Raw genomic sequence first — 23,988 nt, 5'->3', positions numbered from 1 at the left:
AAATTGTCTGTATAATGTTCTATGGATTCTAAGAGAAAATTACTTCCCCAAGTAGACATGCACAGAATTAAACTCAATAAATATTTTAATGAGTAAATGACTGAAGAAAATTTGGATGATTGAGGTGCCATACACAGGGGAGACAAAAAGAACAAAACCAAGAATGAGATGATGAGAGATAAGTAACATTTATGTCTTAGTTTTAATTTTTTCTTTTTAGTTTACACATACTGGCTGTAGATCTTGAAAACTCCTTAAAATGTGCTCAGTGTACATAGTAACGCAGTTCATGGTAAGGACAATCCACATACCCTTCTCACATAATTTCTCCACGAGTATTAAAGTAGTGCTTTATCTGCAATGTTAACTTTATTAGGCAAGATTAAAAGAAGTTTGTATAAACAAAGTCAGTGAGCAAATCTTCCACACATCAAACGCTACCAACGCTCAAGGAATAATGATTAACCCAATTCTCACTATTTTACTACATCCAAGAATGGAACCGTTCATCTATTTTAAGGAAGCCTATTTTCAGGATATGGCCAGCTACATAACAAATAGATTATGATTTATTAGATGGTTGTTTCTTTTTAAATGCTACATATCTCAAAGTGTGTATTAATGTACACTTAGACCAAGAGATCATACTTCTAGGGAAACTACATTGGCAAAATATGAAAGGCTATATTCAAGGATAATAATAATAATATTCAGGAGCATTATTTGTAAAAGCAATGACCAGTCACACTAAAATCATGCACAAGGTACTGCTTGAATGAATTAAATCAAAGATAGAAAAATTAGGAAATCAGTGAGAATAGGTTAAAATGCAAGAATTTTGCTGAGACACAGGAATCAACAGTGAAAGTTGAGAAACAATCACTGCTCATTGTCAATGATTCTAGGAAAGGAACACGAACTCTAACTTATATATTTGAAGTAAAATAAAAATCCACAGATAAACATAAAACAAAATCTAAGATTTTCTTTAGCCTTGACAAAACACGATGACCAAGGCAAATTATATAAAAAAAAGCTTTTAATTTGTGGGCTGGTTCTAGTGGGTTAGAGTCCATAATCATCAGGACACAGAGGCAGAGGCATGGTGATGGAGAAGTAGATGAGCGCAAACATCCTGAGGCAACAACCACTCAGCAGCTAGAGAAAGCTAACTGGAAATGTCATGGGTTTTTGAAACCTCAACGCCACTCCTCACCAGTTACACACTTCCTAATCCTTCCCAAACAAACAATTCTACCAACTGAAGACCAAAAATTCAAATACATGAGCCTATTCTCATGTATTCTCATTCTCATTTAAACCAGCACAAAAGAAGAAAATAATGGGGTAGGTGAAACACAAAACTGCATGTTAATATACCTTGGCTTACAGCTTTTACTCTCCATAACATTAAAAAGTTAAATCCAAGTGAGACAGCACCTTACTTGTTGGAAGATGAAAGTGAAATGAAGCATTCCCCTTGGCTTTTATCATATTTAATGTTCTGTAAAGTTTAGATTGACCTTGATGATCATATATATGAATACAGTATATTGTGAGATTACATAAAGTAATACTGACCAAAACAGAGTAATTATCATCTAGCTTCCTTATTATACAAGTTATTATGGACTACAGTCATTGCTCATGCTGATATTATCACTGAAGTTCAAATTTTCAGGCATGTACTTAACATTTCAATTGTCCAAAGGTAGAAAAGTTGGGGCATCAATTAGAATGATTTAACTAATTTAAAATTCATGAAAAATGTTTTTAAATAATCTGTGAGTTTAAGTAGTGTTGTATGGAAATTAGGTCCTTGGAAAAGAAAGGTTTGAACTAAACAGGCCAACTTACATGCTGATTTTTGTGTTTGTTGTTTTCTGGGAAATATGTAGTAATTTTAAAAAATGCAATAAAACACTATAAGCTACAAATATCCAAAAATTAAGAAAAATTGGAATATATTGAGAAGCATAAAATATATATGGATTAACCATAGTCTTTTAAACATTCATTACCATAAAATGAATAGAAAAATAGCAAAAATTGATCATTATTAAAATGCATGCACATAAACAAATACAAGCCATACATGTTACCACACATAATTAAAAGATATGTACAATTGTATGAAGACATGACATTAAATCATACCTTTGTAAATTAACTATAGTACATGACTGTGGTGATTTGTACATGCTTGGCTCAGGGAGTGGCACTATTAGAAGATATGGCCCTATTGGAGTAGATGTGTCACTGTGGGATTGGGCTTTAATACCCTCATCCTGGATGCCTGGAAGTCAATATTCTGCTAGCAGCCTTCAGATGAAGATGTGAAACTCTCAGCTCCTCGTGCACCATGCCTGCCTGGATGCTACCATGTTCCCCGCATTGATGATAATGGACTGAACCACTGAACCTGTAACCAGCCCCAATTAAAGATAGTCCTTATAAGAGTTGCCTTGGTCATGGTGTCTGTTCACAGCAGTAAAACCTAAACTAAGACAATGTCATAGTACTGTAATAATTTCCTACCAATACCTGTATTCTATTGATATTAGATGGAACTAAGGGATTCTACTTACCTGCTTAAAAATGCTTTTGTGGCTCTTATCTCTGATCAGTTTCATCTTTCTGAGTATTGCAGAAAACGAGAGATATTGCGTTATTCCCACATATTTTTTACCATAATAGAAAGTTTTAAAAGAAGGTGTTAATTGCTCATTGTACTGGCAAGTCTTTTGGGAAACAAGAGGCTTTTTTTTTTTTTTTGTAAATTGAGAGTTATAGCATTCTTTCTTAAAAGGGCGAACAAAATACTCACAGCAGGAAACAAAGGGACTAAGAGTGGAGCAGAGACTGAACAAAAAGCCATCCAGAGACTGCCCCACCTGGGGACCTATCCCATATGCAGATACCAAACCCAGACACTATTGAGGATGGCAAGAAGTGCTTGGTGACAGGAGCCTGATATAGCTGTCTCCTGAGAGGCTCTGCCAGAGCCTGACGAATACAGAGGTTGATGCTCTCAGCCAACCATTGGACTGAGAAAGAGATCCCCAATAGAGGAGTTAGAGAAAGGACTGAGGAGCTAAAGGGGTTTGCAACCCCATAGGAAGAACAATAATATCCACTAACCAGATCCCCCATAGCTCCCAGAGACTAAGCCACCAACCAAAGAGTATGCATGGAGCAACGCATGGCTCAAGCTGCACATGGAGCAAACAATGGCCTTATCTGATATCAGTGGGAGTAGAGGTCATTGGTCCTGTGAACTCTCAATTCCCTAGTGTAGGGGAATGCCAGGGCAGTGAGGTGGGAGTGGGTGGATATGTGGGGAACATCCTCAAGGAATCAGGGGGAGAAGGAATGTCAGAGGGGGGAACTGCGAACGAGTATAACATTTGAAACATAAATACATAAAATATTCAACAAAAAAGGGAGGAAAGAAAGTTATATGCAGAGATCAATCAGTAGAAGAAACAAAGGATGGATCCCAGAGGACTCTAAACAGCCTTAGTGCTCATAGTGGAGCTATTTGTCATGAGCCCTGTGCAGTCATCCTGAGCACAGTCACAAACATCAAGTAGGACACCAGGCTTCCACTTAGCATCATCAGTGGTAAAGATGCCAAGTTCAGTGCCATGGAGAGCCACAAGCAGAGGCCTGGAAGGCTTTACCTCTGTAGCACCCATTAACATGGACATGGTTAATAAGAGAAAGGTGCTGGGAAAATTAAAAAAATAAAAATAATAAAGTGGGTTAATATATGAAACAGACATACTTATATCAATAGACATGAAACTAAGTACGATTAACTTGTACATTACATTTTCAAAAAATAAGAAAGCCCATAAGAAATATTTTGCTTCTAAGACAAGACAGTGCAGTGTTAAGTGTACTTGCAGAGAAAAAGATATGAAGGTAGTAAATGTTCCAGTCTCTGGTGAATTTTCAATTCAAAACAGTAAAATTGTAATAAATAACAACTATTGTAAATTCTATCCAACCCCTAGCTGTCTCCAGACAATTATCAGCAGAATTACTAGAATAGTAAGAGTAAAAAGAAAATGGGACAGAAAAGGATTCCAAAGACCAGGCAACAGTTCCGAGCCTCTCATAGGTAAGGATCCCTGTCTTGCTACAATGGCGAGATGCTCTGAGTACATCAACCTTCCTGGGTAAAGACCACTGATGGAGGATACTGACTAACATCTGGCATACAAAAGTATGAGGTAGGTGAGATAGACAGAGTATGCGTAGATATTAAAGAACACTATTCTTCAAGAGACTTTTTGGCTCCTCATAAACAGATGAAAAGGAAAACAATGAAAAATATGAGGAAAATGAAGACCATGAGACCCAAGCTTTGCAGCGACCTAGAACATTGGCATCACTGAAACTTCAGTCACCAACATAGACACCTAGAAATACCAAAACCTTAAAATGATCAAGGGACAAATGCAGCCAAACCAACAGTCACAAATGCATATATCCTTCAGAGGATAAGCATGGCAAAACCAAGTAAGCATCAGCATCATCCAATCTCAACAAGAAAAAGGAGAGACACAAGGATTATACATATTTATAAAATATCTGAGGGATAGCATAAATAGAGTAAAGCTTGAATAAGGAACACAAATGATTAAGGATTTATAAAACATCATAGAAAATAAATTTGTACAACACTGAAGTATTCTAAGAATGATTCATTAATATGTCTGTGAGATTTCTTTGTAACCCCTGCTGTGCTACATAATAGGAAAACAAAAAAACAGTATTTGGTATGGGAATAAAACTATGAACAAATAAATAGCCCCAAGATGTAAAACTGCTCACTGTGCAAATTTGTGCATATACCAAACAATGCCAACTGAAGAGCCCCGTGTCTTTCATAGCCCAGCAAGGTCGTTATAATGAGTAGACTTACCATTTTACAGAACAAGAATCTGAAACAAATCTATGTTAAGCAATACTTAAGTAACTCATATGTGGATCAAGGAAGAATCAATCCAGGCTGCCTGACCACAACTCCTAAGATAGGTTGTGAAGGCTGAGATTTCAACATTTCCACTAGAAAAGACATTTCTGAACTACTGACATGTATACTTAGCAACATGGAATTAGAGAGAGTTAATCCATTCATGTTTATAAGTAACAAGTGACCTACCAAAAATTAGATAAGGTCAGAAAGAATAGTAAAAAAGGCAGATTTCCTTAGCAATAGGCCAGATACCGAGTAGATGATTGAAATTCATTTCCAAAGTCAGTCCAGAAAATGCCCACTAATCAGTCTTCTGAGAGGACAGTGCCAATTGGCATGAATGTCAGAAAAGCTTTCCCACATCAATGCAATCAGTGTGTGACAAGAGACATCAGATTTTGCCAGTGCCTAAGCAAGCAAGCTGCAGAATTAATACATAACATCTTAAGAAAACACTAGCTGATTTTGAAAGTGATGAAAAAAATTCAAATCTGGCTTGAAATCTCAGAGAATTTGTAGACCATCAGTGATGATCTGTTATTATTTTCATAAGAAAATAGATTTTTAAAGTTACTTTGACCTTAAAGGAAAGTGCCCTTTTCCTTTAAATCTCTCATCCAGAAGTAATATCTTCAAGTGTTTTTGAAGTACATTTTCCAAAGAATACAAATTCAGCCAGAGCTTTCTTCCTGATAAGACTGTAGTCCAAACCTGAAGAACTAGAGAGATAAGAACATATATTTGATTAACCTGAGAGCAAACCCTAAACCATCTCTGTAAATACAGAGGCTACAACTTTTAAAGTGAAACTCATACACCTACAGAGGGAGGAAGACAAGCTGCCAAAGGAAGCTTAAATGTGCATATTAAGAAGAGCTGGAAAAAAAAACAACAGCCATCTCCAACTCTCCCAAGAAACAGCAACGTGAATTTAGAGCAAGGATGTGTGGGAACATATATTGAAATATGTAAGCATCCTCTTTTAAAAAAAAGCAAAACAGGCTTTCCTTTTTCTATCCTGCTGTTAAATGAATGGGTCCCAAAGAAATGATGAAATATCTAAAATTAGCATTATCTATTTTACAACCAACCCCTGGCCAAAATATATATATTTAAAATGCAGCATAGGCTGAAATTTTGCGGCGGGCCTATTCTTGACCAGATGCTACCCATTGCTCACACCTGAAAAGGGCTTTAATGGCCTTTTCTTTTTGGGATATTACTATTCTTAGCATAATTCCCCTGGCCTTGCTGGGAAAGGAAGAAAAAGGCTGAGACCTAGAGGCCAGTGATTTTTCACCAGGAATAGACTGCAGGTTTGGAGAGAACAGGGTAATTATCTTTAGCAATGAAATTCTGTTTTGATAAGGCCATGGGGGAGGGGGCAATGTGACAGCATAAATAGGTCAATTCATTTATTTCAGTTTCCCTTATTCAGCAGCCTTTTGGCTCTTCTAACCCAGGAGAATAGAAGCCCTGACAACGCATGGGTCAGCAGAGCATATGCTGTTTAAATAAAACCTATCAATGCTTTGCAATATGGCCAGACTTCAAAAATTTGCCTTTCCTACAAAAATATCAACAGTTCAGTCCCTGTCCTTCAGTTGCTCTGCATCTCAGTGTCTGCCTTTCACCAGCTAACCACTTCTATTTCAGACTGCTCTACAGAATCTGTAATCCCTAATAAAATTGCACATTTCCCTGAGCCCCAAATATTTTCCCAGCACCTGCTGAAGTTAGTGAATGAAGGCTTTCGAAATTGCAAGATCCCTGTTGAGCTGCAGCCGGTTGTTTGGATTATTACAATGTCTGATAAACTCGGGAAGAGCTGAGCACCTCCCACAAGCTAACGTACAAAATAAGGAATATTGTCAGCTGTTCCCTTCTCATTAATTGCCTTTTTACCTGTAAACTTTTAATCTTCAGGAAAGTCTCAAGTCACCCGTCCCTAGTTACCAGCCCCTGGTCTTGGATCAAAAAGTAGGACTGGATAATCTGAAAGCTGGGATCTCCTAGCAGGAAGATTTTCCCACTCTTTTCCCAAACTCCCTCTTTACCTATCTATGCATACTGTTTGAACGTCCAATACCCAAGGTAAGAAAACTACAATTATAATTGAATTTGTGATCTACAACAGAGAAGAGCTATCCTTGTAGTATTCAATCTATTAAGGTATAAAGTAAGTTGGGAAGTACTAATGGAATAAAATGGCAAATGAGGAAGGAGATAGAATAAAGTTGATGATTTTGTAAGGCACTTTTAGAAAAGAAACTATGCTTTAATTGTGTATCTGTTCATTTTGAGCTGCTGTAGCAAAATACTTTTGGCTATAGCTTATGTGCTGTAGAAACTTGTTGCTAATATTTCTGGACAGCCCAGGTCCTAGAACATTTGATATTTGTATAGGATCTGTTCCTCTTAGATATCATTTTTCTCTGTCCTTATGGCAATGTGTATTCTCAGAAAGGCACTAATCCCATTCACAAGGGTTCTACCATCCACCATTGTGATCTGATCATGTTCTAAAGTAACTGTGTTCCAGTTTGTTTTCTATGCCTATAACAAACATCATAATCCAAAGAAACCTGAAGAGGAAAAGTTGTTATTTGACTGACACTTCCAGGTCACAGGCTATCACTGAGGAGTGTCAGGGCCGGAGCTCAGGCAGAACCTGGAGCAGAAACTTTGTATAAATACTGCTTACTGGCTTGCTCCCAGGCTCAAGTTCAGTTACCTTTCTTATACACCACAGGCACTACCAGTTCGTGGACAACACCACTCACAATGGCCTGGTGTCTCCTACATTAATGAGCAATCACTAACATGCTCCCATAGATTTCTCAAGTCCAATTTGATTCAGGCAACCCTTCAATTGAGATTCCCCCCCAGATAACCCTGGCTTGTAACATGTTCATAGCTGAAGCTAAGCAGAGCATATCAATACCATCAAGTCACAGGTTATGGTTCAACTTTAGAATTTGGGAGGGATACAAACAACATTAAGGCACAGTCCCTCCTATATCCATGTTTTTCTCTCTTGAAGAATATTTTTATTCTGCTTTCATATCATACATAGTCTTAACTCATTTCAGCATAAATGCAAGTTAGGATTCCAAAGCCTGATCTAAATATCATCTAAAACATGGTTGAGACTCAGGCTATGAGTTATTCATAATTATAAATTACTGTCATTTTTCTTACTGTAACAAATTACCCAAGGGAAAGCTTCAAAAGAAGAAAGATTTTACTTTCTCCAGGTTTTAGTTGTTTCATTCTATACTGACTTATGTGAAGCAGAATATATATAGTGGTAGGCAAAGGTAACTGGGGAAGCTGACCACACAATAGTAGCTGGAAGGAGAGAGGGAGGGAGGGAAAGGTGTACAGGGAGTGGAGGGGGGAGAGAGACTAAGACAAACTATCAAACCCAAGAACACGCCACAATTGTCCTGCTTGCTCAAAGTGTCACCTCTAAAGTCTCCATATTCTACCAATAATGTTATTAATTTTGAATCCACTAGTGAATCAATCTACTACTTAAGGTCCAATTCCTCATGACCCAATGACCCCTTAATGATTATGCCCACCAAATGTGCCCAAGCATTGAACTTATGGAACTTTTGCTACCTGGAGCAACTCTCAAGTTGCAAAGCTTTGACAGCAAACAAGCTATGTGTTTCCAAAATACATTGGTAGTGCAAACATAAGATGAACATCAGTTGTTTGAGGTATTCCTTTGGGAGATATGATACACACATCCAGATAACGAACCAACAACAGACCAAAGAAATGTTTATACCAAAGTCAAAAACCAATGAGTTTTACTGGGGTTACTTACAGGAATATGGGTGAAAGGTTATGGATAGGAGCAGAAATGACTAAAAGACAAGCTACAACATGAAAGCCCAATCCCAGATGGGTAACAACTCACCGTAGGTGCAAACACGGAGCTCTCAGAACTTGCTAGCAGAAACTTGACAAGTTGGAGAATCTCTTCTAGGCAGATGAGCTCACTGAAGTCTCCTTCCCCGGCAGTTCTTTCCTGCTTCTCTCTCTATCTTTGTGGGAAGGTACCATTACGTCATGTTAGTTTTAGCAATTACTTAAGTCTTAAGGGGCCTCCTTCTAAGATGGAATGCTTCAACTGGATAAAATGGTTCTACCACACGCTGACTTTTCCTCCAGCTCTCATACTTTCTCTCTTGCACAATGTTCCCTGACTCTTTGAGCAGGTGATATCGAGGTCCATCTGTGGCTATGCATTGGGCCACAGCAATTGTCTCTTTTTCTTCAGAGCTTAACAGTGGTTATGAGTCTCTTCAGTACACCATCCATTACAAAATGCATAGCTTCCTTCCATGACCATTTGTTGCTGGCAGCAACTGTGATCTACGGGTATAATATAAATATTTAGAAAATAATTTGAGAGAGATCACATTTATTTGTTTAAAATAACAATAGCAATGATACCCCCAATAGGACCTATCCCTTCTCAGTCACAATTTTTGGTTCTGGCTAGCTTACAGTAGCAGACTTGACCTCCCTCCTGTGAAGTGGGTCTTACATTCAATCAGGAAGTTATTGTTTATATCCATGATAACTGTGCCACCAGTAGACACATTCTCCCCAGTATTTTGATACTGAAATATGTAAAGCCAATAGCCTAGCAGGACTTGCTGACAGTTTTCGCCATAAACCTGTAGAATACCATCTGGCACTATAAAAGCAATCCAAAAAATGAGGTGTCCTTAGCAAAAGTCTTTTACTCTCTAGTTCAGAATTCAAACAACTGTTATGGCAAAAGTCTTTACGTTTGTTCAGCCTTAGGTTATTCCCTGGCCTACAGCTTGCAGGGAGATGGTCTCAAGTACATCACGGGTTCTGAGAGCACCTAAAAACCTACGTGGTTGCCTTCTGTATGTTTAGTTATTTTAACAACCTATTATTTCAATTAATTCAATTGCCACAGAATTATAAGTTAAATGGAGGTACCATTATAGTTTGTTGTCTTTAGCATAGTTCTATGCATCAATGTTTGTAAAATGACTACACATATCACCATATGACTCCATGGAACTCATGCATACTCCTGATTTGAGTGAGACTTTTGACGGTGGCTTTTTCTGAATGGAAATACAATTAGGAGGCTTGTGGCAGTATCCACACAGGTGTAGTCATATTTGCATCCCTCCCTCACTGAGAGGCACAGTTCCTACATTCCTTTTTATAAGCAAGTTGTTTTACATATGCATTCTGTCATAGCACCCATCCACCAAATCTATGACTGAGAATAGGCATGATGACTAGAGAACAGGCAGGACATCAGACTATTTTACGGGAATGTCATTAGATTTAGCGAGTCCCATGTTGGATTTCCAAAGACCAGATATTACATGAGCATAGTTGGCAGCCTCTAGTGTCAGTTAATGGAAAATGCTCATCCTTCTGTTTGTTTAAGGTATCCACTTCCTGATTTCCTGGAATACTCAATGGGTTGTAGGCGGTCATGTGGAAAACTACCAGGGTGTTCTGATTCCTGTTGAACTCTGTTGTATATTTCCTTCCATGTCTGTTTCCCTCATGGTTGCCAAACCAACACCTGCCAGTTTTCCTATTGGGTCATCTATAAAATGAAACCTCTGAATATAGATAGGCCGACTGTCAGTACCTATTGTCAGAAGTCAAGGTATTGAGTTATTAGTATCCACACTGCTCTTCACTCAGCCCAGTGGCCACTTTTGTCTTCTTTCTCTTGCCACATGATGCCTTTATTAACTTGCATTGGTACAGCTACCCATGCCTGTTTTATGCTCCTCCTGACACTATACATGTACTAGACAGCTACAGATATGGGTTATATTCTTTGTAAAACTTTGTCTGTTTTAGCTGTTGGCACAACTATTGGAGTAAACTCAGTGACAGAAAAGGACACTGGCCCCAGGACAGCTTGCAAGGCATTAGTGATAGGACTTGCCAACATCAAACTATGTTACTGCAAATATGCACACTACCTTTTTAGGGTTTAAATATATACCACTCCAGTAAGAGGCTTCACTAAAAGGCCTTCAGTTCAATCCTTAATTATTACTGAGGTAGAGCAAATGACAGAGTCAACTTATCATAATATATTATTATGCAACTACTAATTGCTATTCTTGTGATATGTACTGATATCCAGGTCCTTTCTAGGATTGAAAACTAAGCTTTATAGGAACTGTTTGCTCGCTGTTGATTTGTTTTGTTGTTGTTGCTGTTGTTGTTGTTTGTTTTGTTTTGTTTTGTTTTTTTTCTACTCTCTAATCTTTCAAACATTTAGTGACTTTGTTTTTTTCTTCTGTTGTCTGGGTGAATATCATCATGTTTGAATGTATCCATATTAATCTTACTAGACCCTTGGCATTTTCTCTAGAACTACCTTTTTTGCATTCTTTGTAACATTCTTAGGTTAAGAATTTTCAAACCTTCAAATTCTAAATGTCTTCTAGTCACAAATTCTGCCTTTAATTCATTTCTCCTTCTTGTAGGCAAAAGAGGCTATGTCAAAGTTCACATTTTCCTTAGAGACTTTTTTGACTAAATAATTCTATTTCAACATTCATAAGCTCTAAGCAACAATATAAATTACCCAGGTTCTATGCTATGTTATTTTATGTATAGTTTTCAATGCTTCCAATAATATTGTCCTTTTTCACAAAAGACAGCACAACATTGGCCTTTACCATCCATAATTCTACTGTTCTGATGATCATAAACACTTAAGTATCCCCTAAGAAGATAAAAACTTTCTTCCCAACCCTCACCAGAATCATCATGTACAGTTTTCTCATGACAGCATGGTTTTCTTCTTGCCTGTTCTCCTGGTCTCCTCTAGTCTTTGACTACCATACAGTTTCAAAGCAACTTATCCAGCTAGGCTGTCTGTTAAAGTAGTACCTCCATCCTTGGTACCATTGACCATCACTATCAGTTCAAGTACGAATAACAAGGTCCCTTAAGTTGTGTTATTTATAAGTGACAGAAATTTATTGCACACAGTAGGCTTTTAAAAGTTAGAAAACCCAAGATTAAGGAGGGAGAAGTTTTGATGCCTCATGTAATTTCACCATGTGCTTCATTGAGGTCCCCCTATGTCATCTTTATAAGACAGACAGGCTAAGGGCACTGATCACATTCATGGGATTCTACATTCAGGATGTAATCATTTCCAAATGACTCTCTTTCCCCAAACCAGCACCTATGGAGTTAAATTTTGGTATATGAATTTTGGAGGAGCAGATACTTCTATATGACAAAATGGCTCTATATCTAATGAAAACATGCAATCAGTCACACATAGAATCAGACATAGTCTGTGATTCTTCTTCCAATATAAAGGCAGAGTACAGCAGAACCACCTACCATCAAAACAAAGTCATTTCAGCAGCTTCATGACATAAAAGATGAAAAAGACGCAACCTAATATACTGAAAAGTTTTAGTACAGCCAGGGATATAATTGATGTAGCCTCAGTAGTTGAGTACTTATCTATCATGTTCTTAGCCCTATGAATCACCTCTAATTCAAAAAAATCAGCATAGGCAGTATAGAAATTTATCTTATGATCTAAGTTCCAGTAGTTACTAGTTGAATTGTCCAAATCAGAAATTTATTTTTCAGATTTATTTAGTTTGTTTGTTAATGATCCCATTTCACAAGCTCTCACTCCAAAATGAGCTATATACATCCAGATGACATGATCTAATACTATCCTAAATGGGTAACTAGGTAGAGTCATGATGAAAATCTTAAATATCCCCCACAGGTTTGTGTTTCGAATGCTTGGTTGCAAGATTAGAGCAGTTTCTGAAGGCTGTAGAACCTTTAGGAAGTGGAAACTGGCTAGAAGGGAACTGGCTAGTGATCTCACTAAAGATGAGTCTTATTTTCTGCCCAGTTCTGTCTTTTGGTCTCTAGCATGTGAATAATCCACCATAATATCTTTCCACAGTGGCAAAACTGATCTGCTATGTCTGCCCTACTACCATGGATTGGAATACTTCCAAAATCATGAGTTAAAATGAGCCTTTCTTACCTTAAATTGCTCCTTTTGTCACAGTGTTGAGAAAAACAACCAGTACAGGGCAAGGTTATGTAGGTGCATAACATTCTACCAAAGTTTTCCTGAAGGACACTGAAATATTTTGCAATACCAAAATCTTTATACATAGTAAATAGAACATAAATTCAAAAAAAGTGTATTTCTGAACCCTTATGCTATCTGTACATGGGGAATTCTGTCACCTGAGCTTCCTAACATGATAACTATGCCCTTGTAATATTAAGAGTTTATCTCATAGAAATGCATTCATGTGAAGTACTTTGCCTAAATGCATAGAGACTCCAAAGAGATGGAGAGCAAGACCCACATAAACAAATGGGTTTCACAATTCTATTTCAGTCTGCTTGCTAATAAATGTTAGTTCATGTGCCACAATATGTTCTTAAGACTTGCTTTTATTAAAACACATTCAGGGTTATAGGGAGGAAACAGTGCTCCCCTGTGCCTTTAATTTTCAGAAGCTACTGATAACTACTCAAAACACCTGACAATTGCCTGTCCAATCAATTAATTCAGATCAGGTTTATCAATACATTTATTTTTTCATCTTCTTCATGCAAATTTTTGTATACAATGCTATTGTGGGTACCAAGACACAGAAGTTATGGACCTTATCCTCCAGGAAATTGAAGTTTGCTATCATATGGGAAAAGAAAATATTATAACTGCATTTTAATATTTTCAAAGGCTTGCTATTTTCAAATTGACTCCACATTGGCTATTCACCTCTATTTATGAAGCAGTTATGAGCCACATTCATATACAAGCATTTCATCAATCTCATTTTACAGCTGAAGAAACATGAAAATGAAAAGTTATAAACACAGATCAACAAAAATCTGATATTTCCCTAAAGCCTTCAGGTATTTATAAGTAAAAAATGATTGATAGGTAAGTGGGAGGGCATTCAGAGGACTGCAAGAAGCATGAAGTAGTTGAAAGGCAGAACAGAGAAGTAATTCAAAGGGCAACATTCTTACCTCAAATCAAACTTGAAATGCCTACTCCATAACCAATCACAAACAACAGCAACAACAAAAAGCCTCATCCAAATGCATTGAGTCAATTCTCTCGAAAAGAAACCCACTCAAGTGCAGAGTGCAAGGTGCAAACAGTTGAGTTGCCACAATACATCAGTCTCCTGAGATCGTTACATGATCATACACATCTGGCTTTCTTGTGGCTCATATGGGAACAAGAAATGGAAGACTGGATAATCACATTTGTAATTATGTTTCTGAAATTGAATATTGTAATTCAAAATGGTCTTTAGCATATTCATGCATTTTAATCCAATCTGTTTAGTACAAAAGGACTACAGTGGTCTTCAGTAATGAAGTCATAGACATGAATACTAGAGGTTACAAAAAGGAAAAAAGCAAATAAGGAATCAGAGGTGGTCTTTATATTTTTTTCCGTTATACTCTCCATGGTAAAGTGCACATTATCATTAAAGAGTATTCCTAAAACCTTTCTGCCACCATTTAACTGAAAGCTAGGAAAGACAGTGATATTCATGGTGCAGGGACAGTGATGTTGTAATTCTGCAGATCACTTGGAACTGTGAAGCAGGAGCAGTTGCCTGTTTCTGACACAGCCCTTCCTATCTTAATGAAAATCTGAAGTAAGCAGCTCTGCCACGGTGGCCTGGATGCTCAGAAAAGTCTCATGATAATCTACTCAAACCCGGGCCAGGTCTCAGAAAAGAAAGTTAATTCCGCAACTTCACACGCGCGCGCGCGTGCACACACACACACACACACACACACACACACACACGAGAGAGAGACAGAGACAGAGACAGAGACAGAGACAGAGAGAGGTGGGAGAGACATTTTCCCGTTTCTGAGCCATACTTTTCAGTTACATAATTTCTGGTGCATGTAGTAAACAATTTTACAGAGTACTGCCTGCAAGTGAGGGTTTGTGGCTTGAAGAATCGTAGCACAGCTTAAAAGCTTATTGGTTGTTCTCTGAGACAATGATTTTCATAATATCCTAAATTTTTTTTATTAACTTGAGTATTTCTTAATTACATTTCGAATGTTATTCCCTTTCCCGGTTTCCGGGCAAACATCCCCCTAATCCCCCCTCCCCTTCTTTATGGGTGCTCCCCTCCCCACCCTCCCCCCTTGCTGCCCTCCCCCCAACAATCACGTGCACTGGGGGTTCAGTCTTAGCAGGACCAAGGGCTTCCCCTTCCACTGGTGCTCTTACTAGGATATTCATTGCTACCTATGAGGTCAGAGTCCAGGGTCAGTCCATGTATAGTCTTTAGGTAGTGGCTTAGTCCCTGGAAGCTCTGGTTGCTTGGCATTGTTGTTCATAAGGGGTCTCGAGCCCCTTCAAGCTCTTCCAGTTCTTTCTCTGAATATCCTAAATTTTAAGAGTCCCTAGTATTGCCATATCCTCTCCTTGACACTACTCTGAGATTGAGATCAGTAGTCTTCCATCGGTCCCCTCACAGTCTTACTCTCCTATGATCTCTTGTTTCCCATAAGAAGTCACTGGTTCCTATAAAATATTTAGGAAAACCTAGAATGAAACATAAATATAATACAGAGAAACTAAAGACATATGATTTCATGAATGACAATGGATATTATCTTTAATTATAGTAGTCCTAGGCCATTAATGGATGTGAACTTTGGATGTCCCAGCAAATTGGGTCTAGTCATTTGAACCAAATATCAAAAGAAGATCTAATGATGAAATGTAGAAAAGGAATTTGGGCAATATAGATGGTAAGGAAGACATGGGACATCAAAGTCCCACCCCCATGTTCAAGCATAGCATCATGATCTCCAAGCTATACAGGGAAGGAAAGCAAGAAGTACACATGTCAAGTAACCGTGGTTAACTGGTATGGTTGGACATGATCCCACAAAGTCTTTTTAATGTTAAGCAAATACTTGCTGTCCAGGGACTATTCCCATTTAGTTCTCATGATGTTTATCAATCAGATCTGGATACTGGATATAAAGATAGTTGTTTTCATGAGACCACTGTTCCTGCTTAAGAAGGTATTCTCATCCTGGGGCAATCTGCATGCTTGGCTTTGCTCTTCCTGGTAGGTGGGAAGACTAAGGATTTCTAGATTTCACTCCAGGGGTCTGGAACAAAGTATTGTAAAATCTAGCAGTTGGTAATCTGTTGAATTTACCTTAGCTATTCTTTCCTTTTTATCGTTAGCCTTGAAGGGGAGAAGTACCACCTTTATATGAACAGTCTTTATTGTACACCTACATGCAGAATTGAAAAGAAGTACAACTACGTGCTGATAAAGGAGTCACAACCCAAATAACAGCAGAGACATCCAGCTTTAACCATCATTTAGACAGCCCTCTGGCAGCTGTAGACCAAAGTAGAGTCAGTGAATTTTTAGAAAATGCAGCCATTAAGCCTCCATTATACACTGATATGTTCAATACATTTTTAAAGAAAACTACCTACTGAAATTCTTCAAATAATGTAAAAATTGAGGTTTCTGACATATGGCTTTTATTAACAGTGAATAGTAAGGGTAGGGTCAGGGGCAAGAGGATGGGACTGGTACAATACAGAAAGCACACTGACACCCTCTCACTTAAAGAATCACACAAATGGAAGGAGCCACAGAGGAGGCCATAAGACAAAGTCAGAAAATGTGAGAATCAAAAGTAAGGAGTCACATTATTGACTTGGCAGCTTATTCAAGAAACAGATTGGAAATTCTAGTCTCAAACAATGAAACAAAAGGAAAACCAGAGAGATCTATCAGGAAGATAGTCCTCTAATATTTCTGTCATTGGGAGAAAAAGCCTCCATATGGGACTTCTGTACTCACTGGCTGGTGAATTGAATTAATATTTTTCATTCTGAGATTTTGTTTTACAGATAAGCAGCATGGAGTAGAATGAATACTGTCACATAATGAAGTCCTGCTTCCCACAGAGCAGAAATTTTCAGCCTTATTGCACACTCTAGTCAACTAAGAGGCTTTAAAGACAGATGTCTAAGACTCACCACTAGCTCTTCTGATTCACTGAGTGGTACCTTGGCATTTCAATTTTTTTTTCAACTCTGAGTTTGAGCCCAAGGATGGTGACCATGTCTATAATAAGGGAAGCAGGATTGTGCATTCCTGGCCGGCCTGGACTACATTATGATTCTCTAAGGAATTCTAATGATCATTTATTTGAATATTTTGAACCTACAGTGATTCTAAAAGTGTTGCTCCTTTTCCTACATATCAGAACTACCAGGAAATTGGTTAGTAATGAAAATTATTCAATACCACTCCGGATTTCCTGATTAAAAATCTGGCAACCAGCACACTTTAATGATTTCTAGATGATTTTGATGTAAGTTAAAGCCAGAAAAAAAACACGATATAATAAGGATTCTGAGGTTTCAGGTTGCACAAGAATAACCTTGAGATCTTATTAAGATGCAAATTTGATCTAGTAATTCTGAGTTGAGACAAAGAGCAAATGCAGGTAAATTCTCTAGGTAACATTCACTGGGAATCAAAGGAAAAACAATGCTTGGGACGAAGCTACCACAACTGTAAACTGCAAGAAGGATTATAATGCCCGCTTCAATGTGCAATGGTCCTTGGAATATAAATACAGAAACTTCCTTGAATTCCCTTCTGCTTTATCATATGTTTGGAGTCTATCATCTCATTCAGACCAAACATCTCAGAAAGCTGTGCCATCTTAACCGAGCAGATAGAAGACTCCTGTAAAAATGCATGAGTCCATGAGCGTGTGGTGGGGAGGGGAGGGGGTGTCTTCCAGTTGTCTATGCTAGTTTGTTTGTTTTTAATTAATTTTATTGATTTACATTGCAGCCATTACCCCTTCTCCCAGTCCCCCTCACACAGTTCTTTACCCCATTCCACCTCCTCCTTGCCTGTGGGAGGGTGCTTACCCTCTTACCCCCACCTGGTTATCCCCCTTCCCTTGGGCCTCAAGGATTAAGCACATCTTCTCCCACTGAGGCTAGCCCAGGTTGTGTGCTAGTTTCTTTGGGGGATGTTTTATTAACACATCCAGGACAGGTAGATTCAGAAACTTACATTTTGCACACCTTAAGGGCACAAGCATTCATCTCAACACTGGAGCAGCAGACAAAGTATGAACTCTGTGAGTTCAAAGCCAGCCTGGTCTATACATCAAGTTTTAAGCTAGTTTTGGCTACATGGTGAGGCCTTGTCTTAGAAAGGAAGAAAGAAAGAAAGAAAGAAAGAAAGAAAGAAAGAAAGAAAGAAAGAAAGAAAGAAAGAAAGAAGGAAAGAAAGAAGGAAGGAAAGAAGGAAGGAAAGAAAGAAGGAAGGAAAGAAAGAAGGAAAAGAAGGACAGAGAGGGAGAGTGGAAGAGGTGGGGAGGGAAGAAAGAGACTCAGGAATAATTACTTTATTTTAGTTCACACACTAATGACTCAATATGAAGATTACTCAAAATATGACAAATGTTTAACAATTACTTCTTTATTCAGTGTCCTATTTCTCATTCAATAACAAGGAGAGTGTTTCATTTTCCCATAATTTACATTAAATACTTTAGCAATAAATAAGTGTGTGACTTTCTTTTACTCTATACCCTAAGGAAGAGTTAAAATGGTGTGAGCAAGATTAACTAGCCTAGGCCTAAGATTGATTATAAAGGCAACAAACTAAGACCCCCAATAGAATGAACAAATTTATGTAAAGTCATTAATACAATTACTAATTGGGCAAAGACAAAACGTTTTGTTCCTGCACTCTTGGTGCTTTCTGCTATATTGCACAATGCCTGACAAAGTTTCCTTTTAGCAAATCACATAGGTACCTTTAGGCCTAAAGAAGTCAGTAAACCTGCATGGCATCATCAATGTCACTAGCAATCAATTTGTAGCTATGCCTTAGACACAACTGGCATTCGGAATCCGCTTTTAGAAAGTAGGAACACAACATGTATGTAAGAAGAGTTGGCCTGGGGGTGTGGCTCAGTGGTAGAGCATTTTATAATGCATAAGGCCCAGGTTTCCATTCACACCACTGTGCAAATGACAAACAGAAAAAGAATGCTGATCTACATTCTCTCTGTCAGGTTATCAGCTTTCACTCTCATGTATTGAAGTCCCAGTATCTATGAGTGGAACTAACTCCCAGACATGTCAGTGATACTGTCAAGAATTCATAGTTTAAATCTTTAAAATGATGATAAAAAAGGGAACAGTTACTAAAGAAGTTTATGTAGTTTAAGGATTCCTCATATAAAATAGGCTGTTTTTTCATGTTGATCATCTGAGTACTGACTTACCCACCCAGACCAGCAGGATTCATGCCACTGGTCCAGCAATGCTGTCTCATACCTACTGCATTTCCCAAATCTAAGCCATGGCTCCCCCTGTTTTATTAAGGTATCTAGTGTTTTTATGAGGCTGAGGCAACTTTTGCAAATATGGTCAGCACATTTAATCACCTAATTCTCACAAAATGCAAATTGATGTTTTCCTGCACAATAATCTTCTCTCAGCTTTAAAATGTTTTTATTTTCTGCATTGAAGCAATAGCCTAAATGGTGGTTTTCAATGTGAATAGAATTCATTTAGGTCAAACATGCTTCATTCTCACAAAGAAAATGCAAATTAATATCTGAGTAGTTATAATTGGATAAAATCACTCCTTCTACACAGCTTCCCCTTTTTCTTTAGCTGTCTTTGTTTTTGTTTTTGTTTTTCGTCCTACTGTTTCTCCTGTGGGAGGAACTGAACCTGATTGGCAAGGAGCAGTGAGAACTGCCTTAGGACAACTTGAACAGGATATCAATGACTTCTAACCCTACAAATGTTCTAGAATGGTAAGGCATAACTGCAACTTAGAAATCTAGGAACAATAGATTGCTCGCAACTCACTCCTAGGTCCCCCCCCCCCTTTAACTGTTCTCTTATGCACAAATACCAAGGGAAGCCTGCACTGACTTGTACTCAAGGTGTTTATCTTCCTACTTTCAGCACTTGGGATTGAATCTAGAGCAGCCTTGCTTTGTCTGGGAAAGTGCTCTACCACTTAGTTATACCCCTAACCACTTTTGTTCTGACTTTACAATTTGAAATAAAAACGTCATTAAGCTACCTGCCCAGTCTGTCCATGAAATTGAAACTCCCCTGTCTCAGCCTCCTGAGGAGATGTGATTACAAGGCTAGGTTATCAAGGCCAGCTGAAATACCCAGTTTATTACTTATAATAAAGCTGTTTTTATTACAAGTCAAAACTAATATCAGACCATGATCAATACATGTAGCCAGTTGAGAAACCATGTCTCTGAGGAAATGTAATATGTTCCAAAGAGAAAACATTTTCTTAGAAATGTTTGTATGAGCTACATAATGTTCTTTCTCAAACACATGGCTACACTCTTTTCCCAAGGACATAGCTGCCTTTAAAAAAAAAGAAAATATCAACATGTACACTTAGCTAAAACATCCTTACAAATGCTACTGTTTCCAAAACATAAGAGAATAATTTGGCAAGGTAATAAACTCTGCTTTCTAAAATGTTTTAAACTTATAAAATTGTCTATTTTTTCCAGAGGGAATTAACAATAGGTAAAATAAACATTCAGTTCCATTAGATCCAAGCCACTGCCTCTAATCTACCACCTTCTACAGTTACTTTCACAACAGTATATAGGAAAAAGATAATGCAAGGTTGAATTCAGTATAATCAATTTAGAGTCCATGCATAGAGAATTATATGAGTCTGCAGCCAAATTCTGTCTCATAACATTTCCTTCTTGATAAAATGAAGATCAGAACTCTTTGGGTGTAGAATTACTCAGAGGAGTTCTTTCAGGACTGTCTTATATGCGTGTTCTGAACAAGAAAACCACTTGACTCCTTATGATAAAAGGAAAATTATACAGATTTAAGGTTTAAGTTTCAAAATTCACAGACTCAGGGCTAAACACTATGAAAAACAAGCCCAGGCAAGTCCAGGCATGAAGGGGCCCGCCCTGCCGCTAAGAATAACAGACCATAAAGATAAAGAAAAGGCATGCAGGAATCAGCCTGCGTTATCAGGACTGACTCATAAACCATCTGACAGGAGGACATCTCCCCCAGCTTACTCAGAGTCACACTTTAACCAGATGTCCTTCAAGCCCTGATAAGCCCCTGGCTTCTAAAATTCTGATGGCTCCAGTCAGCACGTACTCTTTTGCTGTGTTGTAATCTCACTGCTATGTTTGAATGAGCCAATCACTTATAGCCGCGCCAGAAATTAGCCGCCACTGTTTGAAACAGCCAATTGTGTGTAACTGCGCCAACCCCCTTAGCTTTTCCCTATATAAACCCCAGATTTTTGAGTTTCGGGGTCGACACCTCTGTCTCCTGCATGGGATACGTGTCGGCCCAGAGATCTCCGTAATAGGTCTCCGAAATAAACCTCGCCTTTGTGTATTACATCAAAAATGGTCTTTCTGTGTCTGGGGTCCGCGATTTCCCGAGACTTGAGTAAGGGTCTCTCTTCGGGGATCTTTCAATCATAGATAAGTATAACTGGGAGTTCTCTAAAGTCCAAAGTTACCCAATACTCACTGTTTAACTAAGACATTCTGCATAGTAGGTGCTAGGAGTGATTTCAAGCAGTAGATCATTGGGCAGCAGCAGTGAACTGGATGGTATGAAGCCTAGAAGTCACTTCTAGGAAAATGATGACTTCCAGCTCTGACTCTCACCAATCTACTGCTCCTTGATGTCACCTTCCTGAGCTATCAAACTTGGCCTCTAGATATAGAGCTTCAGAGCAAGTATGACCTCAGAGAAAATGATCTATACATGTAGAATCTTCATAAAATTCTTCTTAAGTTTTAAAGGGCCAGGAATACATATTAACTATTATACTTACTATATTTGCTCTTTTTTAAATTGTCTGAAATTGACATATAAATGTTATAATGTCAAAGGCTGAATGACAAAGTTTCAAACATTGGGTTTATTGTAATATATGTTACATAACTATAATTTTATATATTACATGTTATATAATATATATCACATTATGTAATATATAATACATATAATATTAGATATATTGCCATATAACTTTCACTTCTCATTTCTCTCATTCTAATTTGTTAAAGTCACACACATCTTTTAGGTAAAGATAGAGATAGGTTGAGAGTCAGTACTAAAGACGTTCTTAGTCACAAAAAGCTGAACAAGTCCCAAACAATAGATCCCATGTGCAGAGCATGTGTGAGGCTGAGAAATCTGTGGCCTTGACAACATATTGAAACTCCACTCAGATATACTCAATAAAATTTGATGGTAAGAATTACAATGTGTACTTAGGAAATCTGAAGATTATCAGTCTCTCTCCTATCTTCCTTGACACAAGTGAATTTATCCCTAGTTTTGGTTTATCTCCATCATGAATAGCTCAGAAGATTTGGCCTGATTCACAATCATGAAAAAGGCCACACTCCTACTTAAATGAGAAATAGCGCTTTATTTGAACAACTCAAGCATGAAAAGGGGTCAAGAGATGAGAACTTCTAAGTGCAGCAAGCTGGGTGATAGAACAGTTTATAAAAGAGGTTCAATTGCTTCCCACAGAGGAGGGGGAACTGCTGATAGGACCTGTAACACTAAGTCAGAGAATGGCTAAATATAATTTGTGTTCCAGGAGACGGAAGTGTCTTACTGAAAGGTACGAAAATACTCTGGTTTTTAATAAAAAGGAGTGTATGCTGTAAGTGCTTGACTCTCCAACAACTGTTTGAAGCCATAAGAGAATTAAAAAGGCATTGCAGGGAAATCTTTACAGAGCTGTGTTTTACAGAGAACTTCTCAAATGTCCTCATCCACTACTGTGATCCGTGCATGCCTTTTACTAAACCCTCCCATACTTGGCAAGATCACCGAGCTATCCTTAGCCACATGATTAACAGAGGTTCTCAAGAAAGTCTCTATATCTGGATGCAGCCAAATCAGATAAGGAAAGTCACACCCTGCAGAAAAATTGTGAAGCCTCCTTGGGCAGCGTGGGTCTTTTTCTTATCTCTAGAGATAATACTGATTTCCAAAGAATTGGAGGTTGTAAATGGGTTATCTGACAGAAAACAACCAATAGATCAGTTACTGCAGAGCAACAAACCATGGCACAGCCTAGTATTTTAACCCCCTAAACACTCCTTATATCCTTTGTGTGTGCACACATGTGTGTGTGTGTGTGTGTGTGTGTGTTACTGTTTACCCATAGTAAAAGCAACATGTGAGCCTTGAAAAGAAAACATACAAACATTCCAGCCAGGCAGAAGTGTCTCATGCCTTTTATCCCAAAACAGAAGGTAGGGACAGGCAGACCTTTGCAAGTTCACAGCCATCCTGGTTGACAGAGCAACTTCCAGGATTGCCAAAGCTACACAAAGTAGCCCTGTCTCAATACACACACACACACACACACACACACACACACACACACACACACACACACACACACACAAAATCTCTAATCCAGTGGCAACATGTGGGTCAAGATCCCTTTGGGGGTCAAATAATCCTTTGACATGTGTCACCTAAGACCATCAGAAACATAAAAATATGTCACCTAAGACCATCAGAAACATAAATATTCATGTAATGATTCATAGCAGTAGAAAAATTACAATTAAAAAGTAACATTGAATTAATTTCATGATTGGGGTTCATGACAACACGAGGAAGTATAATAAAGGGTAACAGCAATAGGAAGGTTGAGAAACACTGGTCTAATCAGTCATTTAAAAAAGGTCATTGTGTTAATTGAGAACATATCATGCATGTCCTTTTGGGTCTGAATTTACCTCACTCAGGATGATATTTTCTAGTTCCATCCATTTGCCTGCAAAACTCAGGATGTCCTCATTATTGATAGCTGAGTAGTACTCCATTG

At 38.1% G+C, this 23,988-nt stretch overlaps 1 protein-coding gene across 2 annotated transcripts in view; it reads right to left on the bottom strand.

The window, feature by feature from the left end:
• Ldoc1 (LDOC1, regulator of NFKB signaling) overlaps positions 1-21,856 on the bottom strand; it is a 272,724-nt gene extending 250,868 nt beyond the window's left edge. For both annotated transcript variants that reach the window (XM_087600490.1, XM_087600491.1), the window contains exons 1-2: positions 21,651-21,856; positions 8,919-9,376 (exon numbers count right to left, since the gene is read on the bottom strand). The gene's annotated coding sequence lies outside the window, so the exon portion shown is untranslated. The remainder of the gene's footprint in view (positions 1-8,918; positions 9,377-21,650) is intronic.
• Positions 21,857-23,988: the final 2,132 nt, after the last annotated feature.

This window comes from Rattus norvegicus, chromosome X, assembly GCF_021556685.1.
Source record: "Rattus norvegicus strain SHRSP/BbbUtx chromosome X, alternate assembly SHRSP_T2T, whole genome shotgun sequence".
NCBI lineage: Eukaryota > Metazoa > Chordata > Mammalia > Rodentia > Muridae > Rattus > Rattus norvegicus.
The sequence above is the reverse complement of the archived record's forward strand: the minus strand, read 5'-3'. Positions and strand labels throughout refer to the sequence as shown.